The 27,447-nt window shown below is 31.3% G+C and overlaps 1 long non-coding RNA gene and 1 other non-coding gene across 2 annotated transcripts; one reads left to right on the top strand and one right to left on the bottom strand.

Moving 5' to 3' along the window:
- Positions 1 to 19,532: 19,532 nt before the first annotated feature.
- On the bottom strand, positions 19,533 to 21,337 carry LOC105775001 (uncharacterized). The gene is made up of 3 exons (XR_001127633.2): positions 21,172 to 21,337; positions 20,337 to 20,451; positions 19,533 to 19,847 (listed from the first exon to the last, which is right to left on the bottom strand). It is a non-coding gene; the product is annotated as an uncharacterized LOC105775001 (long non-coding RNA).
- TRNAS-AGA (transfer RNA serine (anticodon AGA)) lies at positions 21,337 to 21,418 on the top strand. The gene has a single exon. It is a non-coding gene; the product is annotated as a tRNA-Ser (tRNA).
- The last annotated feature ends 6,029 nt before the right edge of the window (positions 21,419 to 27,447 follow it).

Genomic DNA, 27,447 nt, shown 5'->3' on the forward strand with positions numbered 1-27,447 from the left:
AACATAATCCTTTAATATCGCATTTATAGTATACCGACTGGTTGTCACATATTCGTCTTCAAATTACTGACTTGCAAACTCCGAAATTCAATTAAACATTGAATAATTGCTTACATTCACATACATCATGCTTTGCAAACAGAAATCAGGCTTAAAATCTAAATTTAAGCAGGGAATTAATTGTTGTAGGAAATTAAATGTTGCATCCAGCATTTTGGACCGCAAAAATCCCTTACAGACAGAATCAATATTTTCCTTCATCTAACACAGAAGCTCATAACATTTAAAATAAGAGAATAAATGTGTTGAATTTCCAGCATTCAATTCGGCTGAAACTTATACAGTTCAATTTTGTAAAACTTAAATTATGCTTTAGACAACAACAAATCTTCAACATTACAAGACATTAAATCAGCTTAATATTATCATATTCAGATCGTTTATTAGCCCCATCCGGACAACCTAATTAACACAATATGACAACATAGCAACATCACAATTGGACAGTGAAATCGACACATTTGAAAGCTTAATTAACCAAATAAAACATCATAAATGAGAACACATAAATCTTCTCATTGACAATAAAATATCACAGACAAATTAAATGGAGCATTGAACCAACATGAAAAAATTTAGGTGTGTAAGTAGTTTTGAACAAGCATTTATGCACCTATAATACAAGCATAAAAAATCGACATATTATAGTGCCCATAATTCTATTTTTGTACATAATTAACCAAGCTTTGGTCAACTTTAAATCTTTAACAAGACAAGCCCTTCTAATTCGGTAAAACATGGTAAACATGTCCTGTTTTGGATAGAAATGAAACTGACATTATACCAATAGTTTTCAACTGATGACAAAATCATCTTAACCTAACTAACCAGCCTCGATCCATTTACATTCAGACAAATAAAATGTAACATTATGCCCTTTAATAGAAAAATAAAAGGGGTTGCACCAAATCAAATAGCAACGGAAATTTCTCAACTTGGATATCAATCAGGCCGTTTCAATTTGGACAACAACAAAACTTTAGACACAAGAAATCAATGAAGTTAAAAGCTCAGTTTTAATTTACCCTCATTATATCTACATTAGGATAGCATTTAACACATTGAATCATCCATGCAATTATACATTAAATTTGTTCGGAATTTAGACAACATAAATACAACCAACCAAGAATTTGCTATTTAGAACCTTAATTCTTCCTTAACATTTAATATGTCTAAATTTAACATAAAAAATTCAGGATTTAAATCCTCATGTAACCATACAATTGCATCACAAACATTTAATTCAACAAGATACATTTACGATAAGGTTAAACATTTAAAACAAAAAGAATTAAATAATGAAATTTCAGCATTCGAACATCAATTAACCATTCCAATTAATAACCAATACTTCCTTTATTTTAATAGCAATAGTAGCCTAAAATACCACATCATATGACACCAGCAACTACTTGCTTAAAAAAATAAAACAACAATTTAATTGACATTCAGACTGCAACAATTTTCTTTATTTTGAACAACAACTGTAAACTAATTTTGCCACACATTACCATACAATCAAATAAAGTTTCCATGCTAAAATGACAAGCATTCAAACAACAATTTCATCCGTAACTTATGCAATTATTCAAGTTTTTTCTCACTTCTAATTGCAACACTTCGGTAAAAATTTAATTTTTTTTTCAGGCTACTAAACTTGCTAAACAGTCTAAAGCCGAATATCACCTGCATTAAATATATATATCTTAAACTTAAAAATTCTACAAAGTTCATTTAAAGAACTTACATGCAGCAGAAAATTCTAATAACCCATGGAATTTATGAAACACAAAAATAAATCTCAATGATTTACTAGAAATTTTCCCTTAAATTGAGTCTAGCTTCTGAAATTATACAATTTGGTGAAAAAGAATTTTTCACTTGAAAGTCACTGCCATGTTAAACAATCGGAGCCAACTTACCTAAAAAGAGTGTTGAGTGCTAAAATATGATCCACCATCCTTTGAGAAAAACCGATGATAACCACTGATAATTCCACGAACCATCTTCACTTATTGTATCAAAAATACGTGTCAATTCCACTAGAGGTTCTTGACTAATGTAATAATGTTTCAAAATGATTGAATCTTCTAACAATGTGTCATTCTAGAAATTTACCGCACTTCCATCAAGGACGGACCAAATAAGACCTTTTTTAACATCCTCCCAAATGTTCGCAATAAATCTCCAAATGTACGAACAATTGCTCCGAATAATGCTAAATAGAAGAATTCCATGGACATTATATTTATTCTTCAATACTTGAACCCACATCACCTCAGTCTTGGTAATCAAATTAGACCCCAACTTTAGAAGAAATAACTTGTCTTGATCTTATAAGAGCCTAATCTCGAGACCTCCGTTAACCATAGGTTTACAACATGCATCCCAATTCACAAAAGACAGTTTCCTGCTTGAAGGTGACAATCCCTACAAAACCATTCTAGCTTGCTTTCAATTTCATTGCAGATCGTTAAAGGAATACGAGACATGGCCACAAAAAAGTTTAGTATCGTTAGTAGCACTAACTTAACTAAAGTAAGTCGATCCGCTAGAGACAACTTTCGAGCATCCCAACCATTTAACCCAACTACAAAATCTATCTAGCACGAACTGGAATGCAGATAACCCAACTTTATCATGAAAAAGAAGTACTCCAAGGTACTTTCCAAGATTATTCACCTTGGTAAAGCCAAGTTTAGCACAAATACTTGTTGAAACCTCCTCAGAAACATTACTTGAAAAAAATACCAGTGTCTTTGTTTTTTAACTCGATGTCCAGAGAAATGATGAAAAGTATGTAAGACTTGTTTAAGGCAGTTTGCTCTTTTATTGTTAGCTCTGAAAAAAGATAATCAAATGTGGCGAAGAAAAGGTGAGATAGAGGTAGACCTCTACGAGATAGCATCAAAGGTTCCCAAGTTCCCTCAGAAATAGTAACTTCAATCAAATGACTTACTTGTTCCATATCCAACACTAAGAGATAGGGAGAAAGAGGATCTCCTTGTCTAACCCCTCTAGTTGGGAAAAATGTTTTCGACAACGCCCTATTCTACATGAGTTGCATAGATGGTGATGAAACAAAATTCATGATAATTTGGACTAGAGATTCTAAAAAACCAACATTATACAAAGTATCTCGCAGAAAATCCCAACGAACACGGTCACATGCTTTCTCCAAATCTATCTTAATTCCCATCCAACATATCCCGCTTTCTGTTTGTTTCATTAAATGAACTACCTCTTGAGCAATTATGATATTGTCCGTAATACTTTTGGAAGCAACGAAACTTGCCTGATTCTGCTAAACCATGTTTGCATCATATGTTGCAATCGGATGATGATCGTTTTAGTGATAATCTTGTAAAGAACAGAGTAAAGACTAATAGGTATGTACTAATTAATAATCTCAACAACCCTGCTTTTAGGGATGAGAACCAAAATTGTCCTGCTAAGATTTTGGTCCAAAGGACCTCCCATAAATACTTCACCATTTTATAAACATCATCCGCCACAATATTCCAATTAGCTTGATAAAACTTTGCATGAAAATCATCTACTCCAAGAGCCTTAAGAGGTGCCATACTAAATACCGAATGTCTAACTTCATCCATTGTAACCCCGATAGTCAGAGCATTGATGCATCTATCTTGCAGCTTTGGGAATCGTCCCTTTATGGGAAAACACCTAATCGAGTATCGATCCATAGTATATAAATTAGGAAACTACTCAACTGCATGTCTTTTATGAATTTCCTCATCATAGCACCAGCTATAATTCTCAATTTTTAGTGCATCAATGTTGTTCTGCTTTCACCACTTCAAAGTTCGAGAGTAAAAAAAAACTTTGTATTCTTATCACCACTAGCAAGCCATTCACTTTTAGACTTTTGAAACCAAAACATTTCTTATTGATTAAGGATGTTTTCGATTTCCAAACGGACCTCAACTTCCCTCTTTCGAAGACACATCAAGTCACACTGTTTCAAAGCCTGTTGAATCCTCTTTAATTCCCTAATATATCTATATTTTCAAAAAATATATTCCCAAAATTGAGTACCTTCCTCCTTCATGGCTGCATTGTCATAAATATCGAAGTTGTCAAACTGTACCTTTCTTCTGAGCTCCTCATTCAATTTTAAGAGTTCTTGATGGAACATTTATTACTGCTTGAACCTCACGTTCTGTATAGCCATTTGCTCCTTCATCAATCTTATTTGCTCCTGAAGAGTGAGAAACTATTACAGTGATGCTTCTTGACAAGAAAAAAATGGTAACCCCTGGCCAGAAGGAAAATTTAGGTCAAAGGAGTTCGAGACCCTTGTGCGGGCTGCGTTACCCAAATTTTCCGGTTGGTTAGTAAACCATCCGACAAACAGATCTATCTCAATGGGTTGGCCACCTACACTTGAAGCTCCAGGTTGTCCTGATGAAAAGTTGACGAGGAAATTTTCATCAAGGTGAGCCATTGTGGTTATTACAAAATAAAAGCAAATATAATGGTCAGAAGTCTGTCCACGTTCACTGTACCAAATTATTGAGTATTTTGATGTGTTCTAATGATGGGGGGAATCGAGTATTTATAAGATACAATTACTGTTAATCGAAATGACGTCCTAGGTAGGCTTCATGCATGCTGACACACATATTGTCCCAGACCTAACACGTGTTCGCCGGTCAATTCGCTTGACTTTGCATCCTTTACCTACAAACACCCAAGAACATGCGAACTTGGCTTGTGAGTCCTCCCCATGAGCCCTGCTTTCGAGCCCTTAATGTATCCACCTTGTAGGGCCAGGCTTGGGTCGCGGGTCAACATTTCAGATTATATTCAGGTTTTAGTTCGGTAATGAGAAGTACCATAACAATTATAGCTATCTTTTTCTCTTTTTTTTCCTTTAAATAAATTATTATTAAAAAACAAGACTTCATATATTTTTTAAATTCTAAATTTCCTAAGATTTGTGGCAAAATAAGTATAAAGATATATTATTTTAAATTCTTAATACAATTAAAATTCATTAAACAAGAAATTATGTCAATAAAAATATTAATTTCAACTATTAAAATTTGAAATACGATATAAAGAAAAGTTAAATTTCAATAATATTTATTAATTACAATTTATACTCAATAAAAAGCGTTAATTTTGTTTTGAAAAAAAACCTGGCTTGTAGTTTTATTCAAATAAGAAAAAAAAGAAAAAAAAACAAAGTAAAACAAAACCTAAACTAGAAATAATGACCTATTAAAAAACCTAGTCCGCTCTAAAATCCTAAAGCTTAAACAATCCCAAACCCTAAAAAACATCTATTTTAAACAAAACCCTAAAGAAACTACCCTACATCAGTCTCCATTTCTAACTATCCCTCATCTTCTTCAAAAATTTATCGCTTCAAACTCCGAAAGATAACCGTAAACCACGTCGAACTCTCATCTGATCCAAGGTATCTCTAAAATAAACGATTTTACTCGCTATCTTGGTTGCTCTTTTACTAAAGCAACTTTGGATCTGAAATACCTTTCCATTTCTCTGTCATTTTCTTCTCTTAAAAAACTGAAATACTCTTTCTTCAACCTCTTAGATATATTGTTTCCTTGTATTCAAATCTGTAAAGTTCCTTGGATTTTACAACAATCCCTTCAATTACCTCCCCTTCCACCTTGTCTGTCAACCTCAACGACCCTAACTATCGAATTGGAAAGGCTAGAAGCCAAATAAGTATTCACGCACTCAATTAAACCTTCATTTGCAAGTATATGAGCCACTTTATTTGTTTGTCTCCCTGCATGCTCAAATCTAAAAATAACAAAGTTGCTTAGCATCTGAAATATAAGCCCTGATTTCAAATCTATCATCTTCCTCACTTAGTATTTTTTTTAATAATAGCTAACGCGTCTCCTTCAACTTCAACTCTTAAAAAGTCTGACTCTGCTCCGAATCTAATCACCTAGACGCATACAAGTGCCTCTGCTGCAAACATCGTTAGTATGTGACCATTATTGTAAGATTTTACTTTTAAAACATGACTAAAAGAATTTCTAATGATGATTCTTGTACATTACTTTTTATTTTGTTTATCAAATGCAGTATCAAAGTTGATTTTAACATTCGTACCCTCTAGAGGATTCTAGTGTTCCTTTGCCACTATGTTGACAGATGCTTTCTTGTTAACTCCTTCTATCTCCCGCAAATATTCTATAATGAATTGCACCAAACTTGCCTCTGATTGTATCTTATTTTCATCAACCACTTTATTTATGGTCGTCCATAATCCCCAAATTGCACACACTATTGTTTTAATTTGATGATTAGATTCTTTTTTGAATAAAACCTGCATCCAATCCTTATAATGTAATTGATCTTGCTCTAGGGTCCACCTGATACCTAATATGTACCAAACATCAGCTGCAAATGGGCAGTCTCGAAACACATGATCAGTGGTTTCAGTACTGTTTAAGCATCTCGAACAGTTTGCTGCATTCCTTAGTCTGCATTGATATAGATTAGAGAAAGTAGAAAGAAAATTATTTAGAGTTTTCCATACCATGATTTTTGTTTTTGAAGGCAATTCAACCATTCATAGCTTTTTGTACATGGTTTTGTAATAATTTTGGTTTGGTTGTAAATTTGTTGATCTATTAGTTTGTATTAAATTTTTGTAAGTTCCCCAACCTTGCGTGCATAAAGCCTGAATTTGGATAGTATTTAGCTTAATTGACATTGCTAACAACGAATATGGGTAATAAATTAAATGCCAACCTTGTTTTGCTAACAATGCCACATTAAACTTTGATAAACATCTAAATCCCATTCCTCCATCTTCTTTTAACTCCCCAAGCTTCCTTCAATCACACCAATGGATTCCACATTTATCATGTCATTTTTGCCACCAAAATCGACTCATAATGTTTTCCAATTCCTCACAAAACAACTTCAATAACAAAAAACATGCCATAGAGTAAGTAGGAATTACCTCTAATACTGCTTTTATGAACACTTTCTTACCCCCAATTGATAAGAATCTTGTACTCCACCCTTTAACTTTGCTATTTATCCTATCTTTTAGGAGTTGGAAAGTTATTTTTTTATCCCTCCTTACCATGTTTGGAAGTCCCAAATATTTCTCTGGATTTCTTGAGGTTCGGACTTCCAAAATGCTTGCTATTTGCTCCATTGTTTGCTCTGAAATGTTTGACCTAAAGTATGCTAGTGACTTATCAAAGTTTATGCATTGGCTGAAACAAATTTCATATTCTCGTAAAATGGTCTTAAGGTTATGGGCTCCCCTTTCTATGGCATCCCCAAATAAAATGCAATCATCCGCGAAAAGAAGATGCGTAATAGTAGGCATACCTTTGCCACTTTAATAGTACTTTCTCGTGCTACTAACCTCATCAATGATGACAAGCCTTCACTACAAATTAAGAACAAATAGGGGCTTAAGGGATCACCTTAACACAACCCCCTCATTGGTTTGGAACTCTCGCCTATCTCACCATTCAAACATACCAAATAATTTGGTGATGTTACACACCGCATAATTAAGGACACAAAGGCTTCTGTGAATCCCATCTTCTGCATAACTTTTTTTTTCTAAAAAAGACCACTCCACCCTATCATACGCCTTGCTTATGTCCAGTTTTAGAGGTAAACTTCCATGTTGGCGCATTCTTTTTTATTTTAGAGAATGCATTAATTCATATGCTAATAGAACATTATCCGTAATTAGTCTACCTTGCACAAAAGCGCTTTGGGCTTTATCGATACATACGTTCAATACTCTTTGGAGTCGATTAGCTACCATCTTTGATATAATCTTGTAAATCATAGGCTAATAGGGCGAAAATTCTTGAGGTGGGTTGGACTTGCTACTTTAAGTAGGAGAACAATATTCGTCAAATTAATCTCATCAACCATATCTTCGTTATTTAAATTGTTTAGACAAAAATCTCTAATCTCTTGCTCAACAACATGACAATACTTTTAGAAAAATAGTGTTGGGAATCCATCACACCCAGAAGCTTTGATTGGTCCCATGCTTTTAAGAGCAAGAATAATGTCTTCCCTAGTAAATCTTTGGTTAGGTCTTTGTTCATACTATTCGAAATGTATGCCTTAATTCCACATAATATGTACTCAGGATTACTGACTCCTCCTGATGAAGACAAGTTTTCCAAATATCTCTTTGCCACCTCCGTCATTGCTCTTTTGTCTGTAGTTATTTGTCCCCGTTCATTCTCAAGCTCCTCTACATGATTTGCTCTTCTTCAATAGGATACACAATTGTGAAAAAAATTTTATTTTTATCTCCTTTTAACCAATTCATCCTTGCTCGTTGCTCCCAGTACCTTTTTTCTTTCTCAATATCCATATTTAAATAAATTTTAGCATCAATTAATTCTTCCAAATTCTCATTCGTCCTTTCCATTCCATCTCGTTCCTCAATTCGAACAAGTAACTTTCTAGACAGTCCTCTCTGTAATTTTTTATTCCCATTTCCCATCTTTGTAATCCTTTCCCTACTACTTCTAATTTCTCCATCACCCTTACTCTACTCATCACCCATAACCTTTTCACTTCCTCCTCACAAGATGTCTCCATGGTCCACAATGCTTCAAATCTAAAGCCTTCCCTTCTTTTGCTCATCCCCTCTTGTTTAGTTTGAAAAAACAAATGACAATGGTCAAAAAAAGAATAAGACAAATGTCAAATTGTATATTCAGGAAATAAATCGATCCATTCTATATTTTCAACCCCTCTGTCAAGTCATTCTTTAATATATGTTTTAGGAAGGTTACCTCGTTCCACGTAAACCACCTACCAATATATCCCACATCCTCCAGTCGACAATCATTTAGAGCTATCCTAAATTCTTCCATATGTCCTTCATCCTTTGGTAAACCCCCTTCCTTTTCAAAAGAAAATAAAATCTCATTAAAATCGCCACAACCCAACCATGGTGTAACTTATTCTCTACCCAATCTCTTTAATATGTTCCATGCCTCACTTCTTCCACGAGCCTCCGGTGCTCCATAAACTCAAGTCAGTCACCAAGTTGATCTAACTTAACTATCCTCAATATTAACATCAATGTGATTATTTGAAAAACTCTTCAAGCTTACCGATACCTCGCTTTTCTATCCAAGGCTTAACCCACTTCTTGTTCCAATTGTCGCTACATCTATCCCACAATGAAACCCACATCGTCGTCTAACTCTTTCCATCCGAAAGTTGTCTCATTTAGTCTCCATAAAGAAGACAACCTGAGGATTATACAGCTTCAGCATGTCCTGAAGTCTTTTAATGCCCTGTGGAGTCCCCAATCGACGGACGTTCTAATTTAAGATTTTCATTGCGTTCGATCGGCTTGCCTGTTGGCAGTCCCTGATATCTATTTTTTTCAAATTGTTCCTCTCTGTTCTCCTTATCCAACCTCCCTTGCATGCAAACATTGACCTTGTACTTGACAACTCAACCTATGTCTCTTCTTCCCTTCACCATTCTCTAATGATATCTCTTCATTATTCTCATCCATATCCTCTTTATCCTCCTCACTTAAACATATTACCCCTTTTCCTTTATCTTGCCTCTTCTTACCCTCCAAATTAAACCCTAAAGTATGGTTAATGAATCCCAAATTATATCGTGTATCGAAGCTATTTATCCCTTTGCCACTATTCTGAACGTCTTCCTCACCAGCAATTTTAAATATTTTAAAAATTTATTAAACAACATAATTTTTATTACTTAATTACAATTAATAAATTTAAATATTTCACAATTAATAAAATGACATTATAAATTATAATATCTATCCGTTGTAATATTTTATAATTTGTTATTCACATTATATTAAAAATTATAATATCTCCATCCATATCATGCTTTCAATTTAAAGAAATTATTATGTCATATAACAATGACTAAAATAACAACCCTATATGTTTTGCTTCTCTATACAAAAATAACAAATAATTAACTCTCTACTAAATAAGACTACTTCTACTTTCTCTTAAATGTTTTCTTTGTAATATGAAGGAGAAACAAAATATTTTATATACAATTTTCTTTAACTATTTGTTAAAGTACTGCATCATTAACATAAGAAAATATACATGTTTCATCATAAGTTCTGACTATATTACTCTTTTTGTCACAATATTTAAATTTACTTATAGTCTTTCTCCAACCCATAAATAGGAGGATAATATGCTCTAATGCACTCGAACCCCCATGTCCTTTTGTATTGACAACAATGCCCATGTCAATTGAGTTAAGACTCAATCAACCAAGAAAAATATATTTTTTAATTTACAATAGGGTGATTAATATTACACACATATAGGGACCAAAACTAACATTTCAATTACAATTTTAATTGTATATGAGTAAAGCTGGCAAAACAATCTTGTGTTCGAAAGTTTGCTCATGTCAATTGGAGCCCGTAACAATCCAAGTTCAAGAAAGCCTGAGTTCAAAAAACCCGAGTTCAAAAAAGTCCGAGTCTATAAGAATTTAAGTTTGAGACTGATTTGACCCGAGCTCGAGATAAATCTAACCTAAAACCCGAAAAAGCATGAATTTATAGTTCAATAGTCGTAATATGCATTAATAATTAATATAATTTTATAATATTACTTAAAATAAAAATAAATGATAATTATTTATTTTATGAAAATGTGTTGATAAGAATTACAAATTCATATTAAAATTTTAGTAATAAAAAAGTAATTATAATAATTTTTATGTTAAATATAAAGTGAAATATTTTTTATAAATATTAGTTGAATATAAATTTATTTTAATAATATAATTATATATGTATAATAAATATATAAAATTAATAATTATTAAACTCTATAAATTTTAAATTTAAAGATAATATAAAATATATAATGTGATAATATATTAATTTAATAATATAATAAATAGTGTTATACTTATCACAAATGATAAATTATGAAATATTAATAACGATTTAATTTTAAAGGTTTAAGAATTTAGGTTTTAGTTTTTCTTTTCCTTTTATGATTTGGTAATTTAGATTTTATTTTTATCGATTAATGTTTAATTTTTATTAATATTATTATCTTTATAATAACCTTTTAATTTAGAATGAGTTTATATATATATATATATATATATATTTAGGTTGGGTTTTAATAAAGTTCAAATAAGACTTGGGTTTGGGTTTGGTTGGTATTGGGTTAGAGTTTAGATTTAAATATAAATTATATTTAATAGGTGTAAAGTCGGTTAACTTGATTTAAATGGTTTTGGATTTCAAAATCAAACCGAATCGACAACATTAAATCAATCGATTACCTAACCAACCTTAATGCATATATATAAACCATTAATATATTATATATGATATGATATAGCATTATATAATATAGTAGGAGAGCTAGCTTTCATATATATGAAGATTATAGGGCATAAAGCTTATTTCAACTAGTATAATAATAAACAATAATATATAATAATTAATACATTATATACCACTATTATAGTATGTAATATAGTGTTACATTATGTAATAATATATTTTAAAACTATTAATACACATATATGACTATTAATTGGTCCAAAATCAAAATCGAATTTACCATCCGATTTGCTTGAATTGGCTCGATTTTATTATTTAAGTTGGTTTTTATCGCTAACTATAATAGATGATATACTATTACATAATATAATAATATAGTATGTATTACTAAATTTTTAATACATATAATGTAACTATTATCATAGTATAGATTATAATAAAATATAATATTACATAATATTATAATGTTTAATCATTTATGCATATATATACGATACAATACAACATTATATAATATAGTAGTAAGGCTAACTTTCAAATGTACAAAGAGTATAGAGACTTGAAGCATATTTAAACCAACATAATAATAAACAATAATATATAATGATAATAAATATATTATGTGTTACTATTACAACATGTGCTATACTATTACCTAATGTAATATATATTTTAAAACTATCAATACATATATATAACTATTAATTGGTCCAAAATCAAAATTGAATTTATCAATTGATTTGCTTGAATTAGCTCAATTTGGTCGATTAAATCGGTTTTAATAGCTAACTATAATAGATATATACTATTACATAATATAATAATATAGTATATGGGAGGGATCCATTACACCACTTCATATCTCTTCAGTATTATTAATATTTTAACAATCCAACCTTTGAATGTATTGATATAATTGTATTTGTCGGGCATGTAAATTTTTGAACCGATCGATATTTCTATCATATTGATCTAAAATACTATATATATTTATTAAAATTTATTGAATAGTTGAAAGTTTTTTACATAAAACAAATAGTTAAATAGTTGAAATTTTTAATTTACATCAAATTTGACATGCATGATCTATAAAAATAAAATATAAAATGTGATGACTAGATTGCAAAAACATTAATCATACAAAGAGACATGAATGGTGTAAAACTAGTTTAATTTTACACCGATGTAAGTGAATCCTTCCCGTAATATATAACTATTACTAAAACTATTAATACATATATATAACTATTATTATGTTATAAAAATATAATAAAAGATCTAATATTACATAATATTATAATGTTTAATCATTAATGCATATATATAAACTATTAATATATTATATACTATATGATATGATATAACATTGAATAATATAGTACAAGAGCTAACTTTTAAATGTACAAAGAGTATAAAGAATTAGAGCATATTTCAATCAATATAATAATAAGCAATAATATATAATAATTAATATATTAGGTATTACTATTATAGTATGCGATATAGTATTACGTAATGTAATAATATATTTTAGGTAAACTACCAAAATAGTTACATTTTAGTCATTTATGTTTGAAATGTTACGTTTTAGTCAATTACGTTGTCATGTTATAACATTTTAGTCACTTAGCATTAATTACCGTTATTGTTACCATGAGTTATTGTTCATTTTTAATTTCTTTTCATGAGTTATTGTTGCCACGATGCCAAGTTATTATTAATTTGGTATTAACAAATATTTTTTTTGGTTAATTACAATAATAGGGAAAAACTCGAACAATTAACGTAACTAGCGCAACTCAAACTCAGGCCACACCTAGAGCAATGAACACCCTTAACCATCCGACCATCACATGAGGTTCTTGGTATTAACAAAATATTCAACTTAGATTATAGTGCAAATATAATAAAATAATTTATGTTAACCCATTATTAATATTGTGATATTGAAATATAAATTTTAAATGCTTTTTAAATAATTAATATAAATTAATTGTAAAATCCAATGTGAATATATAAATTGTATTTATATTTTATATAAATGATGGGGCAAATTTATAATTAGTCACCCAAACTGTCTTTTGAAAAGTCAAAAACTAAAATTTTTGGCTTTTTGGCTTAATTTGAAAAGTTAACTTAAAAAATTGGTTTGATTTGAAAAGTTATCTATTTATAATTGCTTTTGGCTTGAAAATTTGTTTGACTTGAAAATCAGTTTTGAAACTTAAGGGAAACACAGCCTTACAAAGTTTTATTGAAATATGAAATATGATTTGTGTTGTGAACAAATCACTAAATGAACGAATTACTAATCTAAAAGAAGCCGATTTGAATATATTATAGTTTTTAAATTTAAAATTTTAAAAATTCAAACATAATCTAAATCTAAATTTTAAACACAAATATAGATGTATAACAACCATATCTTTATAACATCCAAAATCTTAGCAGACATATGAGATTTTACATAAAAGATTAATCGTATAATTACAACATAATAAGTTGTTAGCTCGATTGACATTGACATTGTTGCTAGTGCAGGAAGAAGTGAGTTTGAGTGCGTTAAAGTGCATTATCCTTCTATTTAAAGATTAGGGAGTGGCTATGGGGTAGAATCTTCTTTCTTCCTCTCCCTTTTTTTTATTCTTTAATTTAAGTTTCTATATTTGGACATTCGCCATCTTTGACCATATCAAGTTCGTGTTATTCTTTTATCTATATTTATATACCATCAATCGGGTCTCAACTCAATTATAAAATTACTGAAAACTCATTCTTTTTATTAAATAACAAGCATTACTAACTAAGATGATATTTTTACTATTTTATATTTTATGTAAAATCTAGAGAAATGCATATGATGGAATTTGAACCCAAAAAATTATAATATTTAATATCTTAACTTTACTATTTCAACTAAAGCCTCATTTATTTGTTATGTTAATTACATAAATTTTCTTTATCCACATAATGGGTGTTTCATAATCTAGTTGTAACAGCCCATTTTCAGTGAAATCGGAACACTGGTTTCGGGACCACAAATCTGAGTCCAGAAGAAAAAATTATTTTAATATTATTTCATGGTCTGTATTAAAATTTAAATATCGTATGAAAATTCCGTAAAGAAATTTTACCGATTACATGTTTAATTTGATAAAAAGGACCAAATTGCATAAAGTGCAAAAGTTGAATTCTAGTAGCTAAAGGGATCAAATAGCTATGGAATTCAAAATTGGAGGTCCTTATATGGAAAGTAGACCATTTAGAGGAGTTATTAGATAAGTATGATGATTCATCATTGAAAAATTTAATAAAGAAAAGGATGAAATTGGAAAGATGAAATAATTAAAGATGATAAATAATAAAATAAAAAAATACCATCATTTTATATCATCTTTCCCAAATAAAAACATGGAAACCCTAGTTTGGAGAGCTTGAAGTTAGCAAGCTTATTTGGCTTAATTGGGTAAATATTATTGTCATGTTTTTAATAATTTTTATGTTTCTAATATCGTAATAGCTTAATCTAGCTATCTCGGGATTAATTTGCAAAATTATCAAAGTATTAGGGTTTTCCATGGATGAATATGCATGAATTATGAATTTTATGGTAGAAAATGAAAGGTTGTTGATAGACAAACAACTTTTGTAAAGTGAATTTTGATGAAATTATGATTTAGAGACTAAATTGAAAATATGTAAAATTCATGGAAAAATTCTGAATTTTATGAAATACATGGGTTTCTATTGTTACATGTAAAAATCGGTTAGGCTTGGAATAAGGATTAAATTGAATGAATTTCATTTTCTGAGCCTAGGGACAAAATTATAATTAATCAAAAATATAGGGGGAAAATGGTAATTTTTCATAAGATGTGAATTGGATTGAATTGAATATGAATTGTATTAAATTAAGCTAAATTTACTCGTATAGATCCGGATAGACCAAATACGAAGTTAGATCGTGGAAAAGAAAAAGTGTCGGATTAGTAGATTTTGCGTACACGAACACTTGTCGAGGTAAGTTCATATAATTAAATTGCATATTTATATGTTTAAATTGAATGTTATGTATGTGAAATATATAAAGTTTTCATGTATAAGAATGGATCACATATTCGATAATGTCTGACAAGTGCTACATTCAGTTTGAACAAATGAAATTTGATGATACAGAGTCCTTGAATTGGTTATGATCTTGCATATGTTGCAAACACACCACAGCTCGCAAGAGCGTCCTGTTATTAGCTCCCATGAGCATTCTGATATTGGCTTTCTTGAGCTACCCGATATATGGCTCTCACGAGCTTCCCGTTAATAGCTCTTATGAGCATTCCAACTTGGTTGTGATCCTGTATGTGTTGCGAACACATCGTAGCTCTTATGAGCGTTCCTATATATGGCTCGCACAAGCTTCCTGAATAATTGCTCTCCGGAGCTACCCGATATTGGCTCACATGAGCTTCCCGTTACATGACTCACATGAGCTTCCGGTTATATGGCTCGGAAGAGCTTCCCGTTTATGTGCTCTTATGAGCATTCCCGAATATGAATTGACATCGATATTTTAAAAGAGTCCAACGGGCAAAGTTCTAATATGAGATAACATGAATTCGAAATGAACTGTTACCCGAATAGATCTGAAATACATGGAAATGATTTGTACATGTTATATGGACACATGATGTGGAAAATTTATGTATATGGCAATTTGATTATTCTTAAGCTCATATATGTTTCTTGATATTTCTATGAAATACATGACTTACATGGTTGATGAGGATATGTGTTAGGCAATTGGCCAAATTAGTTTGAGTATATTTAGTTTGCTTACCTTAAATGATAAATGATAAGTTAGATTTCATGTTATACAAACTTACTAAGTTTTAAAGCTTACTCTGTTTTATTTTTCCTATTTTATAGTAATTCGGAAGCTCGTTGGATTGGAAGCTTGGCGGAGATATCTCACACTATCCATTAGCTCATTTCGGTATAAATAGAAAATTAATTTTGGTTATAATGGCATGCATAGGTTAATTAGCCAATGTTGGCATACAAATGTTTTAGTTGTAACTAGCCATTGGAACGGCTTGTAGTGGACATGTTATTATATGTATATATGTGTTTGAAACGATTAAATGATGGGTATCTAATAAGCATGTTGAGGATGGATTTGAGATAACATATTTGGTCAATTTGGTAAGTATGAATATTTGAGTATATGTGGTCATATATCATGTTTAAAAACATGATTTTGGCTTGCCTTGATTACTTTGTAATGGCTTGTTAATGTCTAAAATGTTGATTTAGGTGAATGACAAATTGGGTGCAAAATATGGCTTGGAAATGACCTTATTTCGTCCACACGGGTAGAGACACGAGTGTGTGTCTTAGTCGCGTGTGACGCACGGCCTAGCATATGGGCGTGTAGTTTGGCCGTGTGTCCCTTGCATCTTTAAAATTTCAAAACAGAATGCTCAGATATTCTCACACGACCTAGCACACGAGCATGTGACTTGGCCGTATGACCCCTGCACCTATTTATTACAAGTCAATATGCTCACACGGCCTAACACACAGGCTGGGACATGGGTTGGGACATGGTCGTGTGCCCCTATTTCGAAAGTCTACACGGCCTGAGACACGGGCATGTCTCTTGACCGTGTGAGACACACGGTCTGGCCACACAAGCGTGTGTCCCCTGTACTTTTGAGAAATTTTGATATTTTCTGAAAAGTTTTCTGAGAACCCGGTTTAATCCCGACTTGTTTCTAGTGTGCGTTTTGGGCTTAGAGGGCTTATATAAGGGACTTTATGATATATTTTTTATATGAATGTTAAATAATATGAAATGTCTGTATTTGATCTGTATATTTCGGTAATGCTTCATAACCCTGTTCCGGCGACATATACGAGTTAGGGGTGTTACACTAGTATTAGTTTAACTCTTTATTTTATTTTCATATCATGTAATCTTGGTGTTCAAAATTATAGGTTCTAGAGAATAAGGATGCTGTAAATGCTATGCTAGCGAAGTTAATGTTGCAAATGATTAGTTTAATCGCAACAAATGCAGGTCAAAACAAGTTAACAACAAAGGAATATATGAAGATTATAGGGGCATAAATTTATATGTTCATATAATTAAATTGTATATTTATATGTTTGAATTGAATGTTATGTATGTGAAATGTATAAAGTTTTCATGTATAAGAATGGATCACATATCCGATAATGTCTGACAAGTGCTAAGTTCCGTTTGAACAAATGAAATTCGATGGATACAGAGTCCTTGAATTGGTTATGGTCCTGCATATGTTGCGGACACACCACAGCTCGCAAGAGCATCCCGTTATTAGCTCCCATGAGCATTCCGATATTGGCTTTCTTGAGCTACCTCATTTATGACTCTCACGAGCTTCTCGTTAATAGCTCTTATGAGCATTCCAATTTGGTTGTGATCCTGCATCTGTTGCGGACACACCGCAGCTCTTATAAGTGTCCCGATATATGGCTCACACGAGCTTCCTGATTAATTGCTCTCCGGAGCTACCCGATATTGGCTCACATGAGCTTCCCGAATATGAATTGACATCGATATTTTAAAAGACTCCAACGAGCAAAGTTCTAATATGAGATAACAGGAATTCGAAATGAACTGTTACCCGAATATATCTAAAATATATGGAAATAATTTGTACATGTTATATGGACACATGATGTAGAAAATTTATGTATATGACAATTTGATTAATATTAAGCTCATATATGTTTCTTGATATTTCTATAAAATACATGACTAACATGGTTGATGAGGATATGTGTTAGGCAATTGGCCAAATTAGTTTGTATATTTAGTTTGCTTACCTTAAATGATAAATGATAAGTTAGATTTCATTACAAACTTACTAAGCTTTAAAGCTTACTCTGTTTTATTTTCCCTATTTTATAGTAATTCGGAAGCTCGTTGGATTGGAAGCTTGGCGGAGATATCTCACACTATCCATTAGCTCATTTCGATATAAATAGAAAATTAATTTTGGTTATAATGGCATGTATAGGTTAATTAGCCAATGTTGGCATATAAATGTTTTAGTTGTAACTAGCCATTGGAACGACTTGTAGTGGACATGTTATTATATGTATATATGTGTTTGAAATGGTTAAATGATGGGTATCTAATAAGCATGTTGAGGATGGATTTGAGATAACATATTTGGTCAATTTGGTAAGTATGAATACTTGAGTGTGCTTAGTCATATATCATGTTTAAAAACATGATTTTGGCTTGCCTTGATTGCTTTGTTGTGGCTTGTTAATGTCTAAAATGTTGATTAAGGTGAATGACAATTTGGGTGCGAAATATGGCTTGGAAATAACCTTATTTCGTCCACAAGGGCAGAGACACGGGTGTGTGTCTTAACCGCGTGTGACACACGGCCTAGCACATGAGCGTGTGGTTTGGCCGTGTGTCCCTTGCATCTTGAAAATTTCAAAACAGAATGCTCAGATATTCTCACACGGCCTAGCACACGAGCATATGACTTGGCCGTATGACCCCTGCACCTATTTATTACAAGTCAGTATGCTCACACGGCCTAGCACACAAGCTGGGACACGGGCTGGGACATGGTCGTGTGCCCCTATTTTGAAAGTCCACATGGCCTGAGACACACGGTCTGGCCACACAGGCGTGTGTCCCCTGCGCTTTTGAGAAATTTTAATATTTTCTGAAAAGTTTTCTGAGAACCTGGTTTAATCCCGACTTGTTTCTAGTGTGTATTTTGGGCTTAAAGGGCTTATATAAGGGACTTTATGATACATTTTTTATATGAATGTTAAATAATATGAAATGTCTGTATTTGATCTGTATATTCTGGTAATGCTCTGTAACCCTATTCTGGCGATAGATATGAGTTAGGGGTGTTACACTAGTATTAGTTTAACTCTTTATTTTATTTTCATATCATGTAATCTTGGTGTTCAAAATTATAGGTTCTAGAGAATAAGGATGCTGTAAATGCTAAGCTAGAGAAGTTAATGTTGCAAATGATTAGTATAATCGCAACAAATGCAGGTCAAAACAAGTTAACAACAAAGGAAATCCGAAAACCAGAATCAAAACTCAAGAATAATATGAAAAGATTCAAAAGCAATGAAACTAAATATACAACAAAATACTCAAAACCTCATTGTTCCATTCTCCCCACTATGGTTACTTCTCTAGGGCTTCAGCTATTCTATTCTTGTTTCTTTAGGGATTCCATAGGTTCACCTGTTGGCTGGTATACACTAGCTTTTGCGTGGGTGAGAAACTTGGGGTCAGGCTGATGCATATTGGAAGGTTCCTTCATTGCCATATAAATGTAGAATGCAATAACTATATTGACCGATATTACAGCAACGAATCCACTCAACAATGTCATAGCATGGGGAGATAAATTCGTTAAACCTGTTCCAAACAAGTCAACTTGTTGTTCAATCAACTTGATTCTATAGCATACAAGATGAAATCCTCCATGAAAATTGGTTATTTGCTGCCACAATTGAATGCTGTTGCAGCAACATAAAGGACAAACATTTCAAAGTGTTTTTCCAACTATTATTCTTTTCAGGTGATTTTGCATGCATTGACATACTAAAACAAAATTGGAGCTATTTGTATGGTTCGTACATAAACCGAATAAGGGTGATATTACACCTATATGTCACAATTTAGCTTTTATTTATACTACAAAAGCTCATAGTAAAGAGATGTACTATTCATGACTAGATAACAATCAGCTAAACAAAGTAAAAAACAGCCACCAAAATTTAAACTAAATAAATGAAAAGATTGAAGCAACCTAACATAGTAAAAATCAGTAAGAATAACATAAAACAAAAATCTAACAACTCTTTTCTATGTTAAAAAATAAAATAAAATCAGCTTGGGTCTTACCGGGTAGTAAATTATGGTTAAAACCTTAGTGAACTGCAAGAGGAGCCATCCACATCAACGTTGATGCAATAAAGAACTTCTTAACTAGTCCAGCAGCCATTTCGAATCTCACAATCTACCAATGCAAAACAGATAAAATTAAATAAATAATAAAAAAAGCTAACAGTGAGAAATTGGAAAATACCCAGAATGGAAGGAAATTCATCCAACACATGGGTTGCCATGAAAGCATCAATAATCCTGCTGGAAAAATACTCAAAGAAGAACCAGGGCTATCAAAATCCAACACAAATACAAGACAAAACTTGGGTTTTTTTTGGGACACTTTCTCTCTTTCACTCCAGCAAAACATCAAACAGGTCATCAGCAAGGTCCAATCTACGGCGTAAAAGGTAAAGAAATCGAGGAAAAGCAAAAGAAAAGGCTAATATCAAGCTTAAGAGTTTGAACAAAGAAAAAGGCCTAATGAATGAAAGATAAAACTTGTTGAATACTAATTTGAGTATCATGCTTTAAACAAATAAAAATCAATTAGGACATAGATTTATTTTACATAATAAATGGCAATGCCAAGTAGGAGTTTTAGTGCAAAAATTGAAAAATGAAAGATTTTGAAGGTGTACCCACCCATTAAGAAGAAAGGAATTTTTATGTATAGTACAGAAGAAATTACAAGAGAAAGTGGCAAATAAACGACATATGGGTTATTCATTTATCTATTTGCTTACATAAAGCAGGCAAACATTGAAAAGAACAGAACAGAACCTTGAAACAAATAAAAGACAGGCATTTACGATTTGAAAGACTAAAAATTCAAAGGGTAGTTCCAGCTTACTTGTTTGAGCAACAAGGGAACTCCACACTGTTGAACCGAACAGTGAACAGCCTCTCAACAGACATCAACATCAAGCCGTGAACTGAATCCCGAGTCCCGACCCAAAACTACCAAAAAATAAAAACAAAAGTGATATATAAAACTTTTGAAACGAAAAGCAAAGTAGTGGGCATGCCGGAGTGGTTATCGGGCATGACTAGAAATCATGTGGGCTCTGCCCGCGCAGGTTCGAATCCTGCCGCTCACGTTTTTCTTATTAAGAAATTATAATAAATGTAAATTGTAAAAAAATATAAAAATGGTGATAAAAATTTAAAAATTCAAAACAATTATAAAATTATTTAAAATTGATAAAAAAATCTAAATTATACATAATTCAAAAAATATATAATTTGATAGCATAAACTTCAATAGATGTTAGGAATTTGAGAGAAAAATGTTTCCTATTTCTCAACCAAAACAAGTTTTTGAAATTTCAGGGATTCAATAAAGAAAAGGAAAGTTGTATAAATTATATGATTTGTAAAATTATAGTTAGGATATGTTTGTACCAACACAAAATAATTTGAGTCAAAGTGTAATTACAAATAATTATAATTTTCTAGACTTGTTTAGTTGACAAACCGTAATTACATCAAATTTCCTATATCATGTTTGACGGTACAAACTGTAATTATACAATTACATATATATATTTATTAAATACTAATTACTATAAAAAATTATTAGTCGATAAAAATAACTTTTAAACAAGTAACAAAAATTCGAATCAATCAACTCATCATATGTATTATGTTAGTTTAAAATGTAGTTGATAATACGAATACTAATAAAATGACATGAAAAGTAAACATAATATGCAATTTTATTTAATTGTTTTAATGCATATTTGTTGGGTTATTCTCTTTTAATATTTAACATATGCTATTTATCACATTCTGTTAGTCCTTGGTCAAATTCATCATTATATGAATTTGAATATGCATAATATATAAATAGCTTTTCACATATCAATCCACATTTGTTTATACAATGGCATTATTCATTCAATATTCGATTCATGAGTACATAACTCATGTATCTCATTTAATCACAACATATCTCATTTTTCATATTTCAAATCACTATCTCATTTTCAATTCACATACAATATCATTCAATATTGATTACAGAATTTTATTATTTGATTACTTCTATTAACACGACTCGGACTCGGACAGACACACGGATCCAACCAACACATCAGTTTGGCACCCAATGCCTCATCGGATAAATCCGAAGTAATAACTGCGCCCAGTGCTATATAAATTGACACCCAATGTCTCATCGGTTAAACCGAAGTAAATTGGCACCCAGTGCCTCATCGACTCGAAGTCGAAGAAATCTCTGAACTCTTCTTATCCTATGGCATGCCATCTATATCTGACTCAGCCAGATACAGTTAATAGGGTTCAATTCACTTTCCAAATACAACCAATATCCAATTATCATAATTGCACATTATCACATTTACACATATATTTATTTCGATTCAAATAATCAATACATTCATAATATATATACCAATTAAATCTATTTCAATCAACTATAATTTCAATTCAATATCAAAGTGCCAAAATACTCACCTCAACCACTTACCATATGCACTAAATCAAAATATAACAATTAGTAACTAGGTTTGGATTATAGAAATACAAACCGTAGATTCCGAGTTATTCGACGTTGATTTTATCCTTCCCCTTTTTAGTCGAGGACTCCGGTACGACGTTAGCTACAGAATTAAAACAATTAAAATACATCAATACAACACAATTTAATTTCATATTGAATATTTTAAATTTTTACTCAATATTTGCTTAAATTCCAATTTAGTCCCTAAATCGAGACTAATTTTTATTCTCACATTTAATTCTATATTTTCATACAAATTTCACATTAAACTAAATTTAACTCCTATTTTCAATTAAAATCCTAAATTTTGAGTTATTCACAATTTAGTCTCTATTACCGAAAATTTACAATTTGTTCTACAATTTAATCCTTTTTCATTTTAGCTTAAAATCTATCAATTTAATCCCTAATACTAAAACTATTTAATAATAACAACATTTAAAATCTTAATCAATGCTAAAATTACAACATGAGTCGAGTAGCCCTAGGTACCGAGATTCTAAAATATAAAAATTACAACAAAAAAGACTAAATTAACTAACCAATTAAAGTTTGAACATTAGAAGTACCTAAGCCGTGCGTGAATTCCTTTCTCCTTTCTTTTCTTTTTCTATCTTTTTTATTTCTTAATTTGCATGCCACTACTAGTTTTATTATTATTTTATTTCATTTTCTTTTCTATTTCATTTTATTATACTATATTATTATAATACATATACATATTTTTAACTTTTATTTATTAACCGATATAATATAAATATAATAAGTTTATATATATTATATATACCATTAGTGCCGTCCACCAGAACAAGGTAAATATATATTTACCATTTTAGTCCCTCTAATAATTTTAATATATAATTATACTTCTAATACTTATGCAATTTAGTCCTTATACTTTAATAACTCTTGATTCAAGTAAATTCGTTTAACCGGAACCTAATTAACTACACAACTAGCTTCATAAATATTTTTAAAAAATATTTACGAGTCTGATTTATGGGAACGGAGTCCCAGGAATGCACTTTTCGACACCCCTAACTATAAGGTCGTTACAATTCTTCGGTTGCGGGTTCAAATTAATAGCACTCACACTCTCCTCATAGTTGGAATTGTTCCATCCAGATTGCTCGTCGGGACGTGGACTCTGTTTTTGGCAAAATTTGAGCCATTAGGTACCTATTTCAAGAGTACCATATAACTTTTACATTTTGGAGCACAACTAGTTTGCCTGCATTAAAACATTCCATACACATACTGAAATAACTACAAATAACCACATTCATCCTTACATCAACTTATAAAATTAAGTGGACAGAGATTTTTTTTTAAAATAAATAAAAAAATTAAAATTTAAAAAAATTTAAAAAAAACCTAAAAAAATCAAGAAAATTTCAAAGAATAAAAAAATAGCTCGATAATACTTTTTTTAAATTAAAAATGTTATGAAAATTTTGAAAAATAAAATAAAAACTAAATTTTATTAAAAAATTTTAAACTTATTAAAATTTTGACATAGGCATGTGCCTAGGCCGTATGAGCCACACAGTCGTGTGTCAAGCCGTGCAGTTGGCTGTGTAACTCACTATTCATCGAATTTGAGCCACACGGGCAAGGGGCCATGTTAGTGCAGGGTTCACACGGGCGTGTGTCTAAGTCGTGTAACTCTCTGTTTATAAGTTACAACCATACGACCAGAGGCATGGTCGTGTGCCCAGGCCGTGTAAGCCACACAGCCAAGGATATGGGTGTGTGCCCAGGTTGTGTGAGCCACACGGACAAGGACATCGGCATGTGTCCAGGTCGTCTAACTCACTGTTTGCGAATTAGGACTACACAGGCAAGTGACATGGGCGCGTGTCATGCCGTGTGGGACACACGAGTGTGTGCTAGACCGTGTGGTTTCACACAGCCTGGAAAGCCATGCGTTATAAAGCAGATTTATCAAAACTTAACAAATAATATCAAATTTGCCATGAAGTCACATGCATGGTTATAAATCAGAATCAATACCAATCAATTCAACATATTCGGATATCACATGTTCTTAAGCAAAAAAGTCACATAAATGCGTTCCAACAAACTTAACAAAATACATATCGTACTTTGGATAATTTGCACACATTAGACAACAGCACATTACATTTTGACAGATCCTACATACTTAGGTTCAAACATAGTAGACACACGTATAGATTACACGTTGTTCATCATCATATCATCAGATATCAAGTTATATAGCCTAATTCAAACCATATGGACCCTACAGTAGGCTTGCGTTTGTTTTAACAATGCTTGTGGCTCGAGGGAAAAAATCCAAACATTAGTCCACACACTCGTGTGGTTTCATACGGCCTGGGTAGCTGGCCCTTGTGCCTCCACACGGTTTAGCCTACACCCTTGTGCTTACCCGTGTGTTCCACACACCCGTGTCACCTACCCATGTGGTCCGAATCCGCAATTAGTGAGTTACACGGCCTGGACAGACGCCCGTGTCATTGGCACATGTGAACCCTGCATAACACATAACCATACACAACCTGGGCATACGCCCTTGTGCTTAGCCCGTATGCCTCCAATTTTCATGAGCAGTAAGTTACACGTTCGTGTAGCATTGAAAGTCTTGTTTTGTGACAACTAAAATTCGAAGAAGAAGGGGTTTCTAATACCACCTAATATAGATTGATGCAGGAGCAATAAAGATGAATTCCCATCCCTAAACGACAAGCAATTGCCCAACAAACGATTAATTCTTAGTCAAATCGCTAAAAACTAACATTCCAGAATTGAAGTTACATCAAAGAAGTTATGTCGAAGAACTTTCGATACCAAAAATTTAAATCAACTTACTAATCAACGAATTGAACTAAAAAGGAGAAGTCAGACCCCGTATAAAATCAGTTTGACATAACATAGCAAAAAGAAATGTAGTTTGAAGAAAAGAATCAAACGAAGAATGGAAAGTAAAACGAAAATAAAGAAATAAAGAAATAAAGAAATAAAGTAAAAATAAAGAAAGAATGGAGGAATGGTAAAAACATAAATGGAAAGTAAAACGAAAATATAGCAATATCATCAACTCAGGAGGTTTTGGGAAGTTTACTTAACCACCTGAAACTAACTACCACACAAAGAATTTCAAAAATAAAATATTCCTTATTACTTCCTAAGATATTCGAACACCAGACCAAAAAGTACACAAAAGTTTAACCACTGAACCAACAAGTTCATTCTTATAATTAATTGGCTGAATTTAACTTATAACCCATGTGCCTAAAGATAGAGACTTAATCAAAAGTAGCAAAATTTATAGAGATAGGATTCGAACCTAAAACCTTACACATATAATCAAAACACTTAACCACTAAACCAGGTCTAATCACTTGTCAAAAATTTCCAAAATCTAAACTCAAAGTTGAGGGATGACCACTCTTGGTTTCAAAACCCAATTTCTTCTTACCCGGTTTTTGAGATGTTACAAAAATTTAATTTGAGTTTAAATTTTAATATTTAGTATTTCATTTAGATTTAAAAATATTGAAGTATATTCAAGGTTGTTTGAATTGGATTAGATTGGTTGGTTGAATCAGTTAGGTCGAGAACTGGTTAGGGTAACGATTCAGAAAAGCATTGAACTAATATGGGCGGGTAAATTTTGATTGAACATAATTTTTAATATTTTTATAAATTTTTAATGATTTAATTAATCGAATTGGATAGATCTATCAGACCGGTTGAATCAACAAACCAATAATTAATCGATTTGACCACCGATTTGGTTTTAAAACCTTGAATCAATAGAAAGTTGGAGGTTATTTTATTAAAATTATTAATAAAGTTTTAATCTTTTAAGTACATAAATTTAAGTTACGTTATTAGAACTATTATAATTACGTATGACCTAACTTAAATGGATTAAAATTATCAAATTTAAGTTTGAATGATTCAAAAAATATATAATTTCAACTATTAAAAGATATGAAAAATTAAATGAGGGATAAAATGATTTTTTAATAAAATTTAAGGGTAAAAAATTTATTATGTCAAATATATATCCAACCAAATTATAAAATAAAATAAAACTATTATAATCACAAACAAATAAAGAATCGAAAATGATCCAATTAAAACCCATACATTTATAATATTGTATAATAAAACAAAATACTCACAAATATGTAATTGCATATGGTAAAAATCCAACCCCAATTCTTAGATATGAAATTAACAAAATCAACTATACTTGCAAAAATACATAAATCATCAAAATTAGGTTACTTACATGAAAATGGCTGGGAAAAAAAACTAAAAAAGAAACCCGAGTAATCCCATTTCTTCGCCGAAGCAGGATATAAATTTGACTTAAAATTAAGTGAATTTAGTAAATAAATTAATCATCGAATAAATTATTAAAATAGCCACTTTTGTTTGTTTGAAATGTTACGTTTTAGCCACTTACGTTAACATGTTATAACATTTTAATCACTTATGTTTGAAATGTTACATTTTAATTACTTACATTAATATGTTGTATCATTTTAGTCACTATCTGTTAATTATTGTTAATGGTGTTACTGTAAACCGATGTAACACGTTCAAACATCA

This window comes from Gossypium raimondii, chromosome 10, assembly GCF_025698545.1.
Source record: "Gossypium raimondii isolate GPD5lz chromosome 10, ASM2569854v1, whole genome shotgun sequence".
NCBI lineage: Eukaryota > Viridiplantae > Streptophyta > Magnoliopsida > Malvales > Malvaceae > Gossypium > Gossypium raimondii.